Source organism: Chiloscyllium plagiosum, chromosome 20 (assembly GCF_004010195.1).
Source record: "Chiloscyllium plagiosum isolate BGI_BamShark_2017 chromosome 20, ASM401019v2, whole genome shotgun sequence".
NCBI classification, from domain to species: domain Eukaryota; kingdom Metazoa; phylum Chordata; class Chondrichthyes; order Orectolobiformes; family Hemiscylliidae; genus Chiloscyllium; species Chiloscyllium plagiosum.
Window position 1 is genome coordinate 51,782,735 of NC_057729.1, and position 23,896 is coordinate 51,806,630.

Here is a 23,896-nt window from a genome sequence, read left to right on the forward strand (position 1 = left end):
ATTCCCCCCAGCTGCTCCATTTCCCCCAGCTGCTCCGTTCCCCCAGCTGCTCTGGGCTGGGCTCCCAGCAGCCACTATGCTGCCAACCACCTGAGTTCTGCCGGACACACCAACTGCCTTGTGGCTGATCACTAATGTCCCTGCTCTGATCACCCAGCCACTGCCATCGCTGCCTCCGCGACTGAGTTCCCTCCGGATGCTAACAGAATAAAAAACTAAAAGTAAGCGAAAAGAAAAGAAAGAGAACTCAGTACGGAAGAAAGAAACGGGGTCAGAGCGGACGAGCTCTCACGCAGGTGCCCCACTCTGCCATCATCCAGGAGACCTGTGCAGACAGTGCTAACAACCTCCCTTCAGGAAGAGTATGTATGATATTTAGAATTAGGTTCAGCCTCTTCCATTTGAAGTATAAATACAATGCAACAGAGGAGATTTGGCCCAGTCGAGGTTATTTCTAAATTACTTCCAGAGCCAATACCAATTAAAAAGGAGCCTTGTGTTACAGTTTCAGAAATGCAACAAACTGCTAGTAAAGCAAGTAAAAATGACCAGATATCCTGTTCTGGTAGTGTTGATTGTGGGATAAAAATTGGTTAGCACATCCAGGGATAATCTCCTGCTTATCTTCAATATCGTGCAATTGGATCTTTTGCAATATGCTAAGGGAGGCAATAGGGTCTTGTATGATAACTCATTGGTAAGACAGCTCCACTGAGAGTGCAGCATTCCAATAGTACTGCATGGACATATTAGCTTAGATTTTAATCACCAAATGTACTGTCTCACTTCATCTCTTAATGCCACTTTGTACTTTTATGCTCTCATTTCCAGTACTTGTTATGGCACCTATCGTTGTGTCATCAGTAAAATTGCATGCATTGCTCTTTATTATAGATTTAAGTCATTGACAAATATAGTGAATAATCAAACCTCTAACACAGATCACTGTTGGACAACACTAGTCACTACCATTTAATTATACTCTCTGTCTTCTCCTACCTCGCCTATTTCCTAACAAGGTGAATCATTTCCTTTTGATTCCATAGAGTTTAAATTTAACAGAAAACGATAATTGAATGCTTTTTTTTGGAAAATCCATATCAACTACACCCACTGATTCTCCCTTTATTACTTTCTTGAAATATTAAATTAGTTTCATTAGACATCACCTATCCAATACAATTCCATGTTCAAACCCTCAATTCAATGATGTTGACTATGTTGCTCAGGACTCATTCACTTTTTCATTGATTATAGATTAAAATAATTTCCCCACAGCAGCATGTTTCTTGGAATAAACATTGGGTCTGGCAGCATCTAGTGGAGAGAGGAACACAGATAACCTTTCAGATCAAAGACTTTTCTTCAGTATTCTGAAGAAAGGTCCTTGATGTCCCAATCTAGGTCTGGCAGGGATGCCTGAGACCAAATGGAACTTAGGCACTAGTGATTATTAGACATTAAATAAGGGATAATTGGGTGAGCAGTTGACTGGGTGTGATACATATATATTATATAGGAAATGGGGAAAAAGTGGTGTTGGAGTTTGTGCTATGTGAACTAGAAATTTAATATTGACTAGAATGTTCAAGCAGCAGCACAATAACAAAATCACTAAACTACTAATCCAGAACCCAAGCTAATACTGTCGGGACAGGGATTCAAACCTCACAAGAGATGGTGAAATTTAAATTATATCAAAAATCTGGACTTAAAAGCTAGCCTAATAATGGTGATCATATAGCTATTACTGATTATTATTAAAAACCTGTCTGGTTCACTAGTGTCCCTTAAAGAAGCAAATTTTTTATCCTTATCTGCCCTGGGGTACATGCGACTCCAAACCCTCAGCGACATGATTTACTCCTAATTGCCTCTGAGTTGGCTCTAGCATGCCATTTGTAGTTCAAGGGCAGTTGGAGACGGGCAATAAACGCTGGCCTTGCCAGTAAAGCCCATGCCCCATACAGGAATTTTTTAAAATTGTGATTGGATTCTGTCTAGTCAGCATTTTCACTTCTGGCCAGAACTGGATACTCTTAACCCTAGAATCAAGCATTGACAATTTTCAGGTTTCAACTTTGGAAATGTATTAATGACCTAAAATGAAGACCGACCTCAACAATTCATACAAGTGTGTTGTCACAATCTTAGAGACTGATAACTTTTAAAAAGAAGTTTGAATCCAGTGATCAACTTGGAAAAGGTCAAGCAACAAGATTTCAATTTCCAAAGTTTTCAACACATGATGTGAAATGTTAACTGGGTTACTCTGCTTCTGGGTTGCTGCCAGACTTTATTTCTGGCACTCTTTTATTTATAATTACCAGAAAGCGTAGCTTGTTGCTAGAATGTTGCTTGAACCTCTCTCACCTTTCCCATCTTTTTGTGGCTTCTTTATGTTGAGCTGGGAAGTAAGTTTTTATCATGGACCTTTCCTTTGAATTAGAGCAACTCAAAAGTAGCGAGGTAAAAACAATGACTGCAGATGCTGGAAACCAGATTCTGGATTAGTGGTGCTGGAAGAGCACAGCAGTTCAGGCAGCATCCAAGGAGCTTCGAAATCGACGTTTCGGGCAAAAGCCCTTCATCAGGAAGGGCTTTTGCCCGAAACATCGATTTCGAAACTCAAAAGCAGACCTATTCAAATTCACTCAAATATTTCCAAGTTCATTCTTTGAATTTTTAAAATCACAGATGATTTCAATTCTGCACCAGGGCTCCCTTATTTGTAGTGGCTCAGAAACAATGAGGAATTGCAGCATGTTTAAGATAGTGAATGGATCTAAATATTCTATTTAAAGATATTTGGAAATTGAATTCAAAGTCTGGATCTGGATACTTTTAACTTTAGAATCAAATATTTACAATTTTTAGCTTTCAACTTTGGAAATGCATTAATGACCTAAAATGAAGACTGACCTCAACAATTCATTGAAGTGTGTTGTTACAATCTCTTAGCAACCAATAACTTGTAAAAAGATCAATTTGGAAAAGATCAAGCAACATGATTTAAAGTTCCAAAATTTTTAATGTAATGAACTAAAAGAAACACTGTTTAAAAATCATTCAGTCGGCAATTTATACTCTAAACCACAAAAACAATCCTCAGTTATCATTAAAAAGTAGTGCCCTCTGTAGTGATACTGTGTGCTGTCCCTGAGGTGGGTACTTCATTCTCCAAGAACCAGTCTAAAGCTATTCTCTGCTGCTGAGTGCTTGTCCCTTCCTCATTCGATGCGCAGAATATCTCAAATCCCAAACTGACATTTTGTAGTAAGGGTTACCCTGCACATTTCTCTATCTAGCCAAAGCTAGGCAAATCTTCTCAGTTTGTTTGAATCCTTATTCCCTCTAATCTAAGTGTGAGCATCCACCAGTGTTTTGCAGGGAATGGATGCCACAATCTCTCTGTCCATTCTCTCTCAGACTGATCTGTTTCTGATGTCCAGGGTTATCTTAAGACAAACCCTGTAATCTCATAGTCCAATGGTTTCCTATGGACTCTTCTTCTCTCACTTTCCATTCTCATAGTGAAATAAATAATATGGACTCAGCATTCAGATAGAAATGATAATTAAGTAGTCTTTGAACATATAACTCAAGTCTACCTTAAAACCATTAAACAATTTAAATATAACTGATTACAATATCTTCATAATTCTAACACCTACATGGTCATTAACAATCCAGCCACTATCAGCATAGCTGCTCTGATCATTAGTTTTGGTTATGAAAAGCTTGTACCTTCTTATCAATGAGACAACCTGCCTACTACTCATCCCCATTCACACTTTAACCTTTAATAACTTTAGGTAACAAAGCCACCCATGCTTGTTGTCAGAATTCAAAACAGGTCACTTAACTCCTTCCATTTTACTCTAAGTTAAAGGACACAGCTCCAAGATAGGATAATCTTGCAAATGTTATGTTTGTAACTGTGTGCATCCCTTAGGAGCCTAAGGATATGCACGTTTATTCTTCTCCATTGGGCCACAGTTCAAGAGACATAACAACCCCTCTGTACCTTAAAGATCCATGCAGGACACAGAAGCATAATTGTCATGACAGTGCCAGGGCCCTGATATTGTGATATTGCCGTAATACCTTTCATGACACATCATGAATTGGACATATAGCTAACACTGCGCATCCCAAAGGACCAGTTGCAGAGTCAGTAGCTTTTAAACATGAAGGATCTCTCAACCTGACTGAACACAGTTAAATACAACTGGTCCAATGTGGACCACTTTACAGCAACTCATCATTTTATGAACAGACTCACTTGATGCTTCCGCTCCTAAATTGAAAGAAAAGCTTTGTGTTAACTTGGGTGTCGTTTCAAGGAAGCTCATTTGTATGATTTATGCCATTGGGGTTTTCCAGACACACATTCCCAATCTGATTTGGTTTTATTCTGTATGAGCTTGCAGACTGGCTGACTCAGCATGTGGGTGTGACAGTGTGAATTTATGATGATTGAAGTCTTCTGATGGCTCACAAAGATGAAATGCATTGCCACACAATTCTTACCATTTTGCAGAGGTTGTACAACATAAAATATCTCTTGATACTGAGACATTAGATAATGTATTTGTTATCCCTGCTTTATCAGGGTACCAGCAGTGAAACTGAGAGTGCAAAAGTATTACACAAACTTCCTGAAGCAACCCAGACAAGGGTGGCACGGTGGCTGAGTTGTCCCTCACAACGCCAGGGATTCGGGTTCAATTCCAGCCTCGGGTGACTGTCTGTGTGGAGTTTGCACATTCTCCCCGTGTCTGTGTGGGTTTCCTCCGGTGCTCCAATTTCCTCCAAAGATTTGAAGGCTAAGTGGATTAGCCATGGGAAATGTAAGGTTATTGGGTGGGCTGCTTTTGGAGGGTCAGTGTTGGCTGAATGGCCTGCTTCCACACTGGGATTTTAAGGTATAAGAAATAGGCTTTTCAGGGGTCAACTGACCTCTGAACTGGGTGTCATCTGTGGTACTGTGGGTGTTATTCCCAAATCTGAGTCATGAGCTTGCAGCTGCACAGTTGCACTCCAAAGGCTTGAGTACAGAGTTTTAGATTGATACCCCAAGGAAATACTGGGGGAGTGCTGTGCTGTCAGAGATACCTCTTTCAGATGAGACATTAAAATGCAACTTTTTTTTTGTTCTCTCAAGTGAATGTAAAATATCCCATGGAACTATTTCAAAGAAGAGCAGATGTCATCCTTGGTGTCTAGGCCAAAATATATTCCTCAATTAACATTTCCAAATGGAGTATCTAGCCATTATCACTTCGCAGTATATAAATTGGCTTCAATGCATCCTAAGTTACAGCAGTGACAGGACTTTAAAAGTGCTTAATTTGCTGTTAAGTACTTGGAGTTGTCCTGAGGTTATAAAAAGCACTATGTAAATGTCAGTCTTTATGTCTTGAATTCCAATCTTTAATTTTCTTCTTAACACTTGTTTGGCGTCCTCCATTTCAAAAAATGTTATAGTTTAAGAGTCACCTCTTATTTCTACATTGAATGTACATACGTTGTGTTATGATTTCATCTTGCGTTTAGCAATTCATAAATTTACTTTTTGCTATCTCAGGAAAGACTGTTTAACCTCATTAAAAATCACACAACACCAGGTTATAGTCCAACAGTTTTAATTGGAAGCACTAGCTTTCGGAGCACTGCTCCTTCATCAGGTGCACCTTCATCACTTGTGCTGTAAATTGGCATTAAGGCACAAAAGTATTTTCAGCAATAAGTTGGTGCAGGTAATTGTGCTATTCATGATACAAGGAATTAATGAGGGCATTTGATGAAGGAGAAGTGCTTCAAAAGCTAGTGCTTCTACTTAGACCTGTTGGACTATAACCTGGTGTTGTGCGATTTTTAACTTTGTCCACCCCAGTCCAACACCGGCATCTCCAAATCATGGTTAACTTTCGTCCTTTTAAAATATAAGTACATTTGGGTCTGGGAGGAAGGTATGAACAATTTTTTATTTCTCTGTGTTTGCCCAAACTCTTTGAAAATTACTGTTCAGTCAGTATCCTCTGCTCTTTCAAGTTGTGCATTTCAGAGCACAACTCGCTTCATGTTGAAAAACTCCCCATCCGTCCCTGTTATGTTTAACTGGTAATTCTCTATCCTTTAGCTTAGTAACTCTTCTGCCAGTGGAGATGATATTTCACAATTTTGTCTTTTAAAACTGCTCACACTTGTGGTCACCCCTGTAAAAGCTCATTTCCTAACAAGAAATATTCCCATATTTGACAGATCGGAGGAAGAAAAGAAGCTGTCAAAATGCTGAAAATGTGAACATTGAGAAAATCTGGGAAAACCCAGCAGATTAGTCAGACTGTGAGAACAACAGGGAGGTTAAAGTGTTGGGTAACTCTGATGACTTGCTCTTCTGATATTTTTGCACCTTCTGTTTTCATTTAAGATAATTTATTTAAGCCTATTTTTTCCAGATGAGGGCTGTCTTCTCCTGCAACAGTAAGGGGGTGAATTGCTCCAGTTGTTAACATGCCTTGCCAACATTGACCCAATGTTAATATGGACACAATGACATGTATGTTCAATAGTAAACTGTAATGGTTGTGGGAATAATTTTATTATTTCAACGTTGAGAAAGTGAGGTCTGCAGATGCTGGAGATCAAAGTTGAAACTTTATTGCTGGAACAGCACAGCAGGTCAGGCAGCATCCTGGATGCTGCCTGACCTGCTGTGCTGTTCCAGCAATAAAGTTTCAACTATTATTTCAACGTTGCCCTGATAAACCTTGCCCCTTTCCACCCTCCATTAACTTGGACTCATCCAAAACTCTGCTGTTCATGTTCCCACGCTCACCAAGTCTCGATTCTCCCCTTACTCTTGAGGTTGATCCCTCTTCCAGCAATGCTTGGATTTAAAAATTGTCACACCTGTTTTCATATCCTTCTGTGGTCTCACCCTTCCCTATCCCAGTACTCTCTCCAGCCTCACATCTCTGAGATCATCATGCTCCTCTGATCTCAACTCTTGCTCTTTTCTGATTCTCATCAGCTGGTCATTGGCAGCCGTTTGCTCAGCTAATTCGGCTCCGAGCTTTGGAATCCTGACTCTCAGCCTATCTCGCTTTTCCTTTTCTGACGCTCCTCAGACTCTTCCTTTTTGACTGACCATTCAGCCATCTGGTTTAATGCCACTTCATGTGGCTCAGCATCACATTTTGTTCAGTGAGATTCCTCCATTCAAGATGCTATATAATGCAAGTTGTTGTTGTTGACTGTTTGCTCAGTGAAGAAATCTCCATGCAAAGATTGGGATTGTGACAAGCACCTCAGTGTATAGTGCAACACTTGTGCTGTAAATTGGCATTAAGGCACAAAAGTATTTTCAGCAATAAGTTGGTGCAGGTAATTGTGCTATTCATGATACAAGGAATTAATGAGGGCATTTGATGGGTTCCCCTAAAATTGAGTAGGCCAGACCCTTCAGAGTGCCACATCTGTGAGAGAGGAGATAACCTTTCAGCTTTGTATGAATCTCTCCAGTGAACTGAGTATCCAGTAAGAGTTCTTCTTTCTGAAATAAGGAGAAAGTGAGGACTGCAGATGCTGGAGATCAGATCTCCTGCTCCTCAGATGCTGCCTGACCTGCTGTACTTTTCCAGCATCACACTCACGACTTCTTTCTGAAATAAGCCAGGTTGGCAACGAGAAAGCCATGGTACCAAAAGGAACAGCTTAAATCTATCATCCCCCTTACCAGGGTTGTTAGAAAATGTAGGTGCCTGACTGGAAAAAGTGGCAAAAAGAAGAATTCATTATTGTTTTAAAATTGGAGGAAATTAACAAGTGAGAAAGCAAAACCTAAAATGTGACCTGGGAAATGAGCAAGAGAATTGGAAGTATTAATTAGAATTTACTGTACTGAAGCAGACCATTCAGTCCAACTAGACTTATGCCAGTGAATATGAGTCGAAAAGTGTGGTGCTGGAAAAGCACAGCAGGTCAGGCAGCATCTGAGGAGCAGGAGAGTCAACGTTGGCTTACACCTGAAACATTGATTCTCCTGCTCTTCAGATGCTGCCTGACCTGCGGTGCTTTTCCAGCACCACACTTTTCGACTCGGACTCTCCAGCATCTGCAGTCTTCGTTTTCTCCATTGGCAGTGAATATACCCTACATAACTTCTCCATCCCTACTGTATCGATGGATCCTCAATTTCTTTCCCTCTTATGCATTTTGGCTTAAGCTTTGGTTTTGTCACTCCTACAGTCTGAAATTCAGCTCCACCAACATCTATGTGACTGATGCTAGTAGACATCACCTGTTGAAGTGATGCTCTTGAAACTGAATAACTTATAAATAGAAATTGCCCAGAGATGTATCTGGAAGCTTTTAATTGATGGGCCTGTGATAATTTCCTTTGATAGCTTGTTAGACTGTCATGACTTAATTGAGAAGAGTTCAGTGATAATCAAGTTGGATTACCCCACAAAATGGAACTACTCAATTAAACCACCAAGCTGGTCAATTTGCATGACTGACTGCTTTTCAGGCCAAACGTAATTCACCCCAGGTTTCATTATCAACAGGAAAAATAACTTCATTTGTTGTAAACAAACCTATCTTTATTAGAGTCATAGAATCATAGAGATGTACAGCATGGAAACAATCCCTTCGGTCCAACCTGTCCACACCGACCAGATATCCCAACCCAATCTAGTCCCACCTGCCAGCACCCAGCCCATATCCCTCCAAACCCTTCCTATTCATATACCCATCCAAATGCCTCTTAAATGTTGCAATTGTACCAGCCTCCACCACTTCCTCTGGCAGCTCATTCCATACACGTACCACCCTCTGCATGAAAACGTTGCCCCTTTGGTCTCTTTTATATCTTTCCCCTCTCACCCTAAACCTATGCCGCAATATTCCAACAGTGGCCTAACCAATGTCCTGTACAGCCGCAACATGACCTCCCAACTCCTGTACTCAATACTCTGACCAATAAAGGAAAGCATACCAAACACCTTCTTCACTATCCTATCTACCTGCGACTCCACTTTCAAGGAGGTATGAACCTGCACTCCAAGGTCTCTTCGTTCAGCAACACTCCCTAGGATCTTACCATTAAGTGTATAATTCCTGCTAAGATTTGCTTTCTCAAAATGCAGCACCTCTCATTTATCTGAATTAAACTCCATCTGCCACTTCTCAGCCCATTGGCCCATCTGATGAAGACCCCGTTGTAATCTGAGGTAACCTTCTTCAATGTCCACTACACCTCCAATTTTGGTGTCATCTGCAAACTTACTAACTGTACCTCTTATGCTCGCATCCAAATCATATTGACTGGCAAAGAGTGAATTACTAACTTATAACTATGTGACTTAAACTATAATTCTCAAAAATCCTCAAAGCACATACATTAATTCACAAATAAAGCAGACAAAGCACGGTCTGACACAACTATGGATAGAAAAGTATCGACAGGGGTCTACAATTTCTGTAGATCAAAGTCCAGATTACAAAGATGAGCTGATTTCATTCTCCTTTTGATTTTTTTAATTCTCCTTTTGATTTTTAGCAATGATGTTATAATGCTGTCCATGGAGTAATAATTGGTTTTCAATTCAGTAACCAATTTGGAACCAACACATCGTCTTTTTTTCTTGTATTGTAATTATTTCTTCAGATTCTCAAAGACCTTTTTGTCTTTTTCACTCAGAAGGGGGAGAGATATTTCTTGTTCGTAGGCTTCTGAATATCTCTGGGAGCAGTGCCTCACATGTCTGTAATAAACTGCAGCTGGAACAATCTCAGGCAGTAGTTCCTAATCTCAAAGACACCTGGTGCCACTCTCTATAAGGTATCCACCTCACTGTCTTTAAAGTAAAATAATCTTTTGCAACTAAAATGTGTGATGCACAATCCAACTTTATTTCCAAGTTGCAAAAGCTCACCTGTGTAGCAGTGGACAAATTCCATATTCTAGTTTGTAATTCAAAAGGAGAAATGATATGGTCCCTTCCTTCTTGTGGCATTGTCATTGGAAAGAAAAATTGCTGATCCATTGTCTGGGAACCAAGTGGTCACTGCAGTTTGTGTGGATGATTACCTTGTGTTTTGTCATTGGAGGAGGACACTGCAGACTCGTTTTTGTCAATTCCCATATTTTATATTGCATGGTCAATCTATTCTTATCTCTGTTTCATTCATCTAGTTTACCCTTAAATGCAGCCACGCTATTTGCCTCAAATTTTGCATATGGTTTTCCCTATTCCAATGACTCTTTAGGTAAAGACTTTACAACTGAATCTCTAACTGGATTTATTGGTGACTGCTAATACCCTGTCTAAGTTTTGTTGGTACATGGACCTCCGAGGTCCATGTGTGGTAGTGATTCCTGGAACCTGAAGTCAATGCGACAATGTGCACAGAACCTCAGAGGAACCTCCATCAGCCAAGGGAAATTTAGGTGATTATCTAATATTTATATTCAGCAGCATCTTCTCTATAGTAAAAACAATGACTGCAGATGCTGGAAACCAGATTCTGGATTAGTGGTGCTGGAAGAGCACAGCAGTTCAGGCAGCATTCGAGGAGCAGTAAAATCGATGTTTCGGGCAAAAGCCCTTCATCAGGAATAAAGGCAGAGTGCCTGAAGCGTGGAGAGATAAGCTAGAGGAGGGTGGGGGTGGGGAGAAAGTAGCATAGAGTACAATAGGTGAGTGGGGGAGGGGATGAAGGTGATAGGTCAGGGAGGAGAGGGTGGAGTGGATAGGTGGAAAAAAAGATAGGCAGGTAGGACAAGTCCGGACAAGTCATGGGGATAGTGCTGAGCTGGAAGTTTGGATTTAGGGTGAGGTGGGGGAAGGGGAAATGAGGAAACTGTTGAAGTCCACATTGATGCCCTGGGGTTGACATGTTCTCTATGTCTGTGCATCAAACACTTTGTAATTTTTAAAGATGTCTATTACGGTACATCTTTACCTTCTCACAAAGGATCAAGTTGAAGAAGTCATAACAGGCTTAATGTTCTCATTCTGTGCTGTTTAATTCTGTATATATTAAAATGAAGGAAATCACAAAGGATGAAAGAAGCAAAGATTCTCTTTCAGTTAAATCCCTCTAGCTTCATTACCACATCAAGATTGGTCAATACACGTTTCTTTTCCTTTTACTAACTACTTCAAGAAGAGGTTGCAAGCTATTAAATGTCAGAAATCAAAGTGAAGTACTGTCAAAATTAATGGAAAATGACCACTTCCATGACAACATTCATTGAGATATAGTTTATACTCCTGTTATCTTTTTGTTCCCTGATCTATCTATTTGGACGTTTGGGTCCAAATTTTAAACTATGCTGATATGATTGTACTTAAATAGTGAATAGTAGCAGGATATGTCTCAGCACTCAGCTCTATGGCTGATTCATGTTGAGACTGAAGAGAATCTCTCAGGACTGTGACAGAACTGCTAGCTGGAGTAATAGGGGCAGTGAGATTGGGAGCTCATCAATGGATGATTACAAATCATAGAACTTATCTTACAGCCTACCTGAATTAAATCAACAGAAATGGATATTGAGCTGTAAAACAGACTGCCGATTGTGCTGGTAATTAATAATGATTTCATTCCCATGGAACCTCCTTTATTTGGAGATCGAAGAACTTTGAATGATAATTGAGATGGAATGAAAACCACCATCTTCTCTGTATATTACTGAAGTTATAAATTTGCTGACTTTGTTCTGAAATAGTTGACATCTTTTCCTCAATGTTAGACTCTATAAATGTATAGTAACTTTAATGCATAATTGTCCCAAGGCATTTTACAGGAATATTAATATTGAGCCATGTACAGAGATAGTTCAATAAAAAAATGGAGGTTTTGTCAAAATAACATTTAAAAAGCATCTTAAGTTAGAAAGAGAGGGAGTGGGTTCTGAAATTATAAAAGAGGGAATTCCAGAACTTGGGGCCCAAGCAGCTGAAGGCATGGCCATTACTGATGGAGCAATTAAAATCAGAGATGCTCAGATATTAAAGGGTTGTGGGACTGAAAAATATTACAGAGATAGAAAAAATGGAGTCTGTGGTGGGAGTGCAAAACAGGGTGGGAATTTTTGAAATGGAAAAACTTTGAAGAAAGAAGGTTTGTGTTTATAAAATGCCTTTCCTGAGCTCAGGACATCCCAGAGTGTGTTACAGCTCAAGATGTTTTGTACATTGTCATGTTTTCCACCTTCCAATAATGTACAATCAAACCGAGAGTAGCGAGGGCCCACAAATATCAATGAGATAATGATTCAGCTCATCAGATTTAGTTTTGAGTGAAGGATAAATATTTGTCAGAGCTCACACAAGCAGCAAGGATGTTTTGGACACAAGAGAACAGAAGGGTCTCAATTTTGTGTCATCCAAAAGATAGCATCTCTGGTGCAACACTCCCTAAGTTCTACATTGAAACACCAGCCTAGACTTCTGTCGGGAGTGAAAAGATGAACCCACTTCTGATTTACAGGGCTAAGTGTTAGCCACTGGGACACAGCTTTCACTCTTACTGTTAATGGTTTATTAATGATTGGCTTGTGGCCTGGATAACATACTCTAATACAACACATGTCAACACATTTCTAGGAGACTCTGCACTATTGTTTTATTATTAGAAAGTAAGTGAGCAATGTGTTCCCAATGCCATGGTGAGTCTCCATCAGGTTTAAACAAACCCTTCCCACTACAGCATGGTTACATGCCAGTCCCAGTTTCCACAGGGACTGCAATACACTTAAGCCCCAATACCCTCTCAGCTACTCTACTCAGCAAACTTTAACACCTGCCTCAGGAGGAGATGTAGATAGAGTCAACCACAGTGATCTGCCAATCCGCACTCTGCTGCCTTCCCTCAGGCAGAGGTGGTGTTGAACTGGCCTAATAATCCAGAACTCCGGTCTAATGCTTTAGTGGACATGTTTTTGAATCCCACCATAGCAGATAGTGAAATTTGAATTCAGTGTAGAAAAAATCTTGAATTACAAACAAGCTTAATGGTGACCATGTAACCATTGTTGACTGTCATTGAAAACTCAAGTGGTTCACTGTTTTGCTTTAGGGTAAGGAATCTAGGAATGTCACCTGGTTTGGCCTAATGTGACCCCACGTACATGGTAATGTGGCTGATTCCTAATGGCCTAGCAATCCACTCAGCTCAAGAGCAATTACTGGTCTATCCAGAACACCTACATCCAATGAAAGAATCAATTGGGTGAAAACACTGGAGAAAGAAATGAAGGAATGCTGCATTCCCAAAGTGGAATTTAGCAATCAACTTCACGACAGTCATGAGGAGTTTCTTTTCTTTGGTAGCTTAGTTCCTAATGTAGTTGCCCACATCTTCCATACAGTATTTGAACAGTTGTCAATATTTTCAAAAGAAATGGATTTGTAACTATATTGAAATAGCGCACATTAGAATTTTACCAAAATCTGTTAAATTATGCTGCCAGAAGAAATTAAACTCTTTGATGTTAAAGAAGCCATATGCTATAGAATCATAGCTTACAGTGTGGACGCAGGCCATTTTGTCCATCGAGTCCACACTGACTCTCTGAAGAACATCCTACCCAGACCCTCTCTCTTCCCCTATCCCTGTAACTCTGCATATCCCATGGCTAATCCACCTAGTCTGCACATCCCTGGACTCTATGGGCAATTTAGCTTGGACAATCCACCTAACCTGCACATGTTTGGCCTATGGGAGGAAACTGCTTCTATTCTTAGACTGAGGGGCTAAATGGCCTATTTCTATTTATAATATTCATGTGACTGCCTCCCTGAATCTGTGACACTGACATAGTTACCAATTTTACAACAATAAGAATGGATACAAATCTATTTGTGTAACATAATTCAAAGCTGGTAAAACCAACTAGTAAGATATTTCCATGTCCTATTTAGGATGAAAAATATCTACATAAATTCTAAATTATTTCTATAAATTATCACACTGTAAGTGCATCCTTCTTTCTGTGGTCATTCTGTATTACAGAATGTACTGCAATATTCTGTCCCTAAGCGTCAGCTGATAGTATTCTGAAAACCCAATGATCCAACCACCTCCACTTCACTGCTTTTTCAAATTGCTATAAGTTTTGCTTTTTAACTAGACATCTTGAATTTCATAAAATCAAAGTGTTATGAAAAAATAACTGCAACTTCAAAGAGAGACTAAATCACACCAACACTACCTGATACAATTACACTCTGAACATAAAAAGAAATTAAGCCTTGCATTTATATTGTACCTTTCCCAACTTCTGCTTATATTTCTGCTCTGGTTGTGTTGGCATCACAGATTAACATTCATACTCTTACAAAATAAATATCGGTAGTTAAAACAGACATAACCTGCTGAGATTGTAGTCCTGATAATGAAAGGCTGATAAACGGAAATAATCGAGAGATGAGTCTTGAAGATTTCAAATGGTGAGTCAGTGACTATTTTGTTGGCAGTTTGTTCCATTGTAAATATTGTTAATACATTGTCTTGGAAACAAATTGCCTTTGTAGTTCAATGGCTACCTTGTGTTTTGTCATTGCCGGAGGGCACTATGTACTTATTTTTGGCAATTCCCATCGGTCCATTCTATATTTTATCAAACATGCTCCATTCTTTTTTCTCCCTCTGTCCCTCCAGTGCCTCCAATTCCAAATCTTTGTTCAAGGAATGGACACTGATAGATTTACCAGACCGGTCAATGTAGAATTGAGCAACATGTCTTTTGCTCATTTCAATCATATTTAGTTGTCTCATCTGAGAAGGGGCCCACCAGGAGCCCGAACATTTTAGACCACTGCTACACCACTGCCTACCGCTCCATCCCCCACCCTCATTTCGGGAACTCTGACCACAATGCCATGTTTCTTCTCCCGGCTTACAGGCAAAAGCTTAAGCTTAAGCAGGAGACCCCCCCCTCAAGGATACAGGTCCAATATTGGTTGGAGGAGGCAGAGGATCAACTCAGGCGCTGTTTGGAATCGGTTGATTGGGCCATGTTCAAACAATCTGCAGGTACCTTGGATGAGTACGCCACCGCCGTCACAGACTTTATCAGCAAGTGTGTGGAGGACTACATACCGAGGAAGTCAATCCGGGTGTTCCCCAACAGGAAACCCTGGATGAATCAGGACCTGCTAAAAACCAGGTGTGAGGCCTTCAGATCAGGAGACCCACACAAATATAAAGAATCCAAGTATGACCTTAGCAGAACGATTAAGACAACCAAGGACCAATACTGATCTAAACTAGAAACCCAGACAGACACCGGTGACTATGGCAAGGACTGAATGACATCACATGTTTTAAAAAGAGACAGTGCAAGATAGCAGAGGATGACACATCCCTCCCAGATCGTCTCAATGCCTTCTATGCTCACTTTGAGCAGAATTTTGGCGGAGAAGTAACACCTATTCCAATGGTCATCTTGCTCTTTCTTGGACACCAGTCACCAACATGGCAGGGCAGACTCTATGAGCAGCCATTGCATGAAACTTCAAGTTACTAGAGGACAAGGGTGACACTCTGCAACCATGGCTCATGACTCAGTTGTACAACTCCCAGATTGAGGCAGAGTGTAGATTTAATGCAGCCCATTCTTCATTGAGGGTATTCTGGAGGAGATCATTGCCCTGCTGAGTAATGTGCCACTGCTTGGATCAATCTGTCTGGGAATCTTTTCAGTATACTCCAGATAGAGTCTGCTGCATAATCTTAACATTGCATCCTCTACACAATTGCAGAAGGCAAAGATGGGATCTGATGGATTCTGAAGAGTTGAGAGAGCAAAGTAGATTAGATTCCCTACAGTGTGGAAACAGGCCCTTCAGTCCAACAAGTCCACACTGATCCTCTGAAGAGCAACCCACCCAGACCCATTCCCCTACATTCACCCCTGACTAATGCACCTAATACTATGGACAATTTAACACGGCCAATGCACCTGACCTGTACATCTTTGGATTGTGAGAGGAAGCCGGAGCAAACCCAATCAGACAATTGCCTGAGGGGGGAATTGAACCCGGGTCCCTGGTGCTGTGAGACAGCAGTGCTAACCACTGAGCCACTGTGCCGCTCTTTCTGAAGAGAAAGATGAGGCAGGAAGAACATTATGTGAATCCAAGGAAAGCGATGGGACCAGACAGAGTACCAGGCCGTGCACTCAGAGCATGCGCAGATCAACTGGCAGAGGTCTTCTCGGACATCTTCAACCTCTCCCTGCAGCAGGCCACTGTCCCTGCCTGTTTCAGGAGGGCCAACATCATCCCTGTGCCTAAGGCGGCTCATGCAGCATGTCTCAATGACTACCGCCCAGTGGCGTTATTGACTTTTGGTGGGATGTTACTCATGCTCCTACACATTAACAGCACAGAGGTGCTACGAGTGGAGAGTGTCAAGCTCCTGGGAGTGGTCACCCACAATAGGTTTTCTTGGACTCTTCATATGAACACACCGGTTACAAAGGCCCAACAATGTCTCTTCTTCCTCAGGCAGCTGAGGAAATTCGGTATTATGGCAAATACCCTTGCCAACTTTTATAGGTGTGTCATGAAGAACATTCTGTCTGGATGTATCACTACCTGGTATGGCAGCTGTACCATTCAAGATCGGAGATGGTTACAGAGAGTGGTGAACTCGGTCTGGACAATTACAAAGGCCAACCTCCCATCTATAGAATTCATCTACCAGCCCACTGTCAAGGAAAGACCACCAGCATTCTCAAAAATCCATCCCACTCTGGCAATGTTTTTCTACAACCTCTACCATCGGGGAGAAGGTACAGAAGCCTGAACACATGCACCAGCTGGTTTCAAAACGGTTTCTACCCTACTGTTGTTAGTATACTGAATGGACTCACAAAAACTTAACATCGCCTGTACCTGTGTTTTTGTTTTTGCTGCTGTTTACCTATTATTTATTTATCTATGCTACTTAACTCTGTGATCTGCCTGTATTGCTCGCAAGACAAAGCTTTTCACTGTGCCTCGGTACACGTGACAATAAATTCAGTTCAATTCAATTCAATATAAGGGTCCCATGCATCAAGACTGCATAAACAAATGTTTGGTAAGCTGTTACTCTGAGTTATTTTCTGCAATGCCAAAGATTTCTCCTCAGAAATCTAAAAAATGTATCTGCTGACTATGTAGTGCCATTGAAGATCAGTTTCTTCAGGTACAGTATCTATCAGTTGGAGAATTAGATTGCAAAAGTTAAAGGTACCTGTTGCGTGAGTCTCTTTGCTAGTAATACATATGACATGGCACTTATTCATATTAACAACTTTGTAGTTCCTTAGGGCATACCAAAATACTTCACTGTTTACTCTTTATAGATCTAAGTTCTGCCACAATTCCAAAATGTAACAACCTTTTGGCTGTATGAACTCTCATCAAAGAAAAAAACCCTAGATTCTGGCTTGGGGCAAAGAATCTACCCTGACAAACTTGATATTTGATATGTTTTTATAAGATTGCCTCTTATTCTTCTGAACCCCAGTATGAATAGATTGAATTTTTCAGACTTTCCATACATTGTTAGTTAATCCTGCTTTGCTAATGTGTATTTGTGCGTTTTCCCTCCCATTGGATAGAAACTAGGTGCTGACAATACCTGACATGAAAGTCAGCATGGTTACCTGGCGACCCAGTTTGCTGCTTGCTCCAATGGTCATCTTGCTCTTTCTTGGACACCAGTCACCAACATGGCAAGGCAGACTCTATGAGCAGCCATTGCATGAAACTTCAAGTTACTAGAGGACAAGGGTGACACTCTGCAACCATGGCTCATGACTCAGTTGTACAACTCCCAGATTGAGGCAGAGTGTAGATTTAATGCAGCCCATTCTTCTTTGAGGGTATTCTGGAGGAGATCATTGCCCTGCTGAGTAATGTGCCACTGCTTGGATCAATCTGTCTGGGAATCTTTTCAGTATACTCCAGATAGAGTCTGCTGCATAATCTTAACATTGCATCCTCTACACAATTGCAGAAGGCAAAGATGGGATCTGATGGATTCTGAAGAGTTGAGAGAGCAAAGTAGATTAGATTCCCTACAGTGTGGAAACAGGCCCTTCAGTCCAACAAGTCCACACTGATCCTCTGAAGAGCAACCCACCCAGACCCATTCCCCTACATTCACCCCTGACTAATGCACCTAATACTATGGACAATTTAACACGGCCAATGCACCTGACCTGTACATCTTTGGATTGTGAGAGGAAGCCGGAGCAAACCCAATCAGACAATTGCCTGAGGGGGGAATTGAACCCGGGTCCCTGGTGCTGTGAGACAGCAGTGCTAACCACTGAGCCACTGTGCCGCTCTTTCTGAAGAGAAAGATGAGGCAGGAAGAACATTATATCCTGCATGATGGACTGCTGCAACAGCAAGTGCAATGAACCAGACGGGAAACTCAATTCTAATTGATGTGAATGGGGTGCAGTGAATTATAAAATTATAATTATAAAAGGCAAGCAGTCTCTTTCTATTCCCAGAGGCAAAAGTTGCTTCTATCTCTTTGCTTTTTGTTCAGGTTTGCTATTGCGACATAAAAGTAAATGTTTTGAATTGTATGAAGGTTTTCCAAGATGAGATGGTCTCACACTAAACAATGAGAAGATGTTGGGATGCACTGGGCTTCGGGGAAAGAGTAGCAGAGAGAGTTATAGGATGGGATAATGCAAAGGATGTTGAAGCTGTGTGGCTTTGCTTTTAAGTAGAACAGATGTAAGAATGGACAGTTGCATGTGCAATGAAGTGTCAGCTGTGCTGTTCATGTGCCCTGAGAACTTATAGAGTCATAAAGTCATACAACACAGAAACAGACCCTTTGGTCTAACTCATCCATGCCAATCAGACATCCCAATCTGACCTAGTCCTATTTAGAGTCATAGAGTCATAGAGACGCACCAAAACAGATGCTTCCCTCCAACTTGTCCTTGCAACCAGAGATTCTAAAATATTCTAGTCCCATTTGCCACCATTTGACCCATATCCCTCTGAACCCTTCTATTCATACATCCAGCCAGATGCCTTTTAAATGCTGTCATTATTCCAACCTCCACCACTTCCTCTGGCAGCTCATTCCATACATGCACCACCCTCTGCAACAACAAGTTGCCCAAAGGTCCCTTTTAAATCTTTCCCCTCTCACCATAAACTTATGTCCTCTAGTTCTGGACTCCCTCACTCCAGGGAAAATAACCTGTCTATTTATCCTGTCCATGCACTTCATGATTTTATAAACCTCTATAAGGTCACCCCTCAGCCTCCGATGCTCCAGGGAAAACGACCCCAGCCTATTCAACCTCTCCCTATAGCTCAAACCCTCCAACCCTGGCAACGTCTTTGTAAATCTTTTCTGAACCCTTTCAAGTTTCACAATATCCTTCCTATAGTAGGGAGACCAGAACTGCACACAACATTCCAAAAATGGCCGAACCAATACCCTGTACAGCCACAACATGACCTCCCAACTCCTATGCTCAACATTCTGGCCAACAAAGGCAAGCATGTGGCCCATGTCCTTCTAAACCCTTGCTATTCTTGTATCCATCCAGTTGCCTCTTCAATGTTATATTGTACCAGCCTCCACCACTTCCTGTGGCAGCTCTTTTCATATATGCACCACACTCTGTGTGAATAAGTTACCCTTTTTTTTAAATCTTGCCCCTCTCACCTTATACCTATGCCCTCTGGGTTTTGGCTCCCTAGTTGCCCTTCCAGTGCCTGCAGAGTGAAGGACAAATCTGGACTGATACCTGGTGCAGGGATGGGCTTTAATTATGGTCCCAGTGCCAGGGATCTTGGGATATTCTGGAAGTGCTGAGTACTTCCACTTACGGTGAGTGGGATAATAACAACAACAGTGCTTCAGGGACATGATGCAGAGGGTAATGAACAGTGTTCCCTCTAATTTATTTTCCTGCCCGGTGCTCCAAGGTACATGTGTTGTAGTGACTTTCAGAAGTGGAAGTGACCGCTGTCAGCTTGCCGATTGCTGGGCACAGATTCTTGGAGCAACCGTGCAGTTTAGCAGGTGTATTGGTAATTAAATGAGTTAAAGAGCAAAGAACAATACCGCACAGGCACAGGCCCTTCAGTCCTCCAAGCCTGCACCGACACATTTTACCCTTCCATACTAAAACTGTCTTCACTTACAGGATCCGTATCCCTCTATTCCCTTCCTATTTATGTATTTGTCCAGGTGTTTCTTGAATGCTGCTATTGTGTCTGCTTCTCCCACCTCCTCTGGCAATGCGTTCCAGGCACTCACCATCCTTTGTGTGAAAAATGTACCTCGCACATCTTTGTAACATTTGTCCCCTCCCCACAGCACCTTGAACCTGTGTCCTCTAGTAAGTGATCCCTCCACCTGGGAAAAAAAGCCTGATACTTTCCACTCTATCAATGCCATTCACAATCTCATAAACTTCTATCAGGTCGCACCCACCAACCTCCTGCATTTCAGTGAAAACTAACCTAGTCTATCCAACCTTTCTTCATAGCTAAAATCTCTCATACCAAGCAACATCCTGGTAAATCTTTGCTGTACCCTCTCTAATGCAACCACATTCTTCTGGTAGTGTGGTGACCAGAACTGTACTCAATATTCCAGGGGTGGCCTAACTAAAATTTGATAAAGCTGCAGCATAATTTGCTTATCCTTATACTCAAAGCCCCTTCCAATGAAGGCCATCGTGCCATAAGCCTTTTTTACTACCATATCTACCTGTGCTGCCACCTTCAGTGATCTGTGGACCTGCACACTCAGATCCCTCTGCATATCAATGCTCCTAATAGTTCTGCCATTCACTGTATAATTTCCACCTGTATTTGACCTTCCAAAATTCATAACCTCAGAGTTGTCTCGATCGACCTCTATCTGCTTTTTTTTTGCCCATGCCTTCAACAGATCTATATCCTGCTGTATCCTCTGATAAGCGTCAACATTATCAGCAACTCCATCAATCTTTGTATCGTTTGCAAACTTAGTAATTGGACTAGCCAAGTTTTCCTCCAAATCATTTATGTAGATCATGAACAGCAGAGGTCCCAGCATTGATCCTCACGGAACACCAGTAGTCACAGCCCTCCATTCTGAAAAGCTTCCTTCCCCTACTACCCTCTGTCTCCTATGACTGAGCCAGTTCTGTATCCATCTTGCCAGCCCACCCCTGATATCATGTGACTTTACCTTTTCTATCCAGTCTGTCATGAGACACCTTGTCAAAGGCTTTACTGAAGTCCATGTAGACTACATCACCCACTTTTCCCTCATCAATCATCTTCGTCACTTTCTCAAAAACTCAATAAGTTAGTGAGGCACAACCTCCCCTACACAAAACCATGCTGTCTATTGCTAATAAGTCCATTTGTCTAAATACCTCTCAATCTTGTCCCTGAAAACCTTTACCAATGATTTCCCTATCACTGATGTGAGACTCACAGGTCTGTAATTTTATGGATTATTCCTGCTACCCTCCTTAAACAATGGGACAATACTCCCATTCCAGTCCTCTGGGATCTCATCTGTGGTCAAAGAGGATCCAAAGATGTCTGTGAATGCTCCAACACTTTGTTCACTTGCCTTCCGCCCATCAGGACCCAGGGACTTATCTATCTTAATGTTTTTAAAATGCACAACACCTCGTCCTTTTTAATAGCAACTTGGCTTAGAAATTCGACACTCCCTTCCCTGAGATCATCCTCCACCAATTCTTCCTCTTTGGTGAATACCGATACAAAGTATTCGTTTAAGGCCTCACCTAACTTTTCTGGATCCACCTATGCATTCCTCCTTTGTCCCTGAGTGGTCTAACCCATTCCCCGGCCACCCTCTTGCATTTTATGTATGTATAAAATGGCTTGTGATTCTCCTTAATCCTGTTTGCTCATGACTTTTCATGACCTCTTTTAGCCCTTCTAAGTCCTTGCTTAAGTTCTTTCCTACTTTCTTATATACGTCAAGGACTTTGTCAGTTCCCATCCTCCTAGACCTTACAAATGCTTCCTTTTTCATTTTGACTAAGGTCACAATATCTCTGGTCATCCAAGGCCCATGAAACTTGCCATACCCATCCGTTCATTCTTGCAAGAACGTGTCACTCCTGAACGCTTATCAACTGCCAATTGAAAAACTCCCACGTGTCTGATGTGGATTTAACCTCAACAGTTTGGAAGATAGTGGGAGGAAGTCCACTCAATAAAACCCTCCATGATACTCACCAAAACCGTCACTTAGCCGATTTCTGATAAAATTCAACCCTAATTATTTTCACATTACAGTTTCTAATGGGAAGTCATGGAATTGCAAAACAAAAACTCGAGAGTTAAGATTCAACTCAAGATATTATTTGTCAGCTCTTCAACTAGGAGAGGAATGCTAAGAATCAGACAATCCAAATTACAGTTTGGATTTAATATTTTAGCCCTAGAATGAGACAATTGTAATCATGTTTCCATTAATCGAAAACGTTCCACAGAATTTTTAAATGGAATCTACTACCAGTGGGAGTAAAATATTTCGTTCACCCAGATACTTACATTAACTCACAGTAATTACACAGTAATCCTGGAAGAAATTTCTTTGAAAGTTTAAGGATGGGCATCTGATTATTGCCCTGATTCTGGAATCATTGCAATGCAAGCCTATGTTCATTTTGAAATATATTTGCAATAAAATTTACTACACTGAGAGGCCAATACATTTTTTACTGCATCACAGAGCCTGTAGAATAGCCTAAAAGCCCTTTTATGACAAAAACAACAATAGCTTGCATTTATATATAACCTCTAAAGGAAGAAAATTTCCCAAGCTGCTTCACAGGAGCGATTGTCAAAATAAATTTGCTACTGAGCGACATAGGCAAAACGCAAATATTTGGTCAAAGAGTCAGGTTTTAAGCAGTATCATACAAATGAGAAAGTGTTAGCAACTTGGAGAGTTTAGGGAAAAAATTGCAGACTTAATACCTAGGTAACTGAAGGTTTACAAAGTCATAACATTCAAGGCTATGGGCCAAGAACTGGTCAGTGGGATTAGTGTAATAGGTCAGTGCAGACTCGATGGGCTGAAAGGCCTGTTTTGTAATGTATGACAGCCAATAGTAGAGCACTTAAAACTCAAACAGTGGAGGGGAGCAGGATTGGAGGAACGCAGATGTCTTGGAGAATTGTAAATCTGGGGATGCTTACAGGGATAGAAAGGATGAGGCCATAGAGGGTTTTACAAATAGGGGTGAGAGTCTTAAAATCAAATGGCAATATTTCTTGAGGGAATAACTTTAAGGAAATTATAGTGACCCTTTGATGAATGTTTGACACTAAGGGAGAGGGTAGACAGAGTGAAGAGAAATAGAACATAGAACATAGACCAGTATAGCACAGGAACGGTCCATTCAGCCCATAATGTTGTGGTGAACATGACACCAAATGAAACTAATCCTTTCTGCCTGTCCTTGGTCCCTCCATTCCTTTCATATTTATGTGCTTATCCAAAAGTCCCTTAACTGCCCTTATCATATCTGCCTCCACCACCACCTGGCTGTGGGCTCCAGACTCTTACACACTCTGTGTAAAATACTTGCCCCTCATGTCTCCTTTGAACTTGCCCTCACTCACCTTAAATGAATGCCCCCCAGTATTAGAGAGTATTAACATGTTCAATCTTTGACCTTGGTGTTAGAATCTGCATTCATACAGGATCTTTCTTGATCTCAGCCTCAAAAGTCCACTGACATATCTTCAACATGAATGAAAATATGGCAGACAAATTACTAATTACAAACTTCCATCAGTAGCATTGAAATAAATGGCTGGATATCAAAACTGATTGAGGAAAAAGGCGCTCA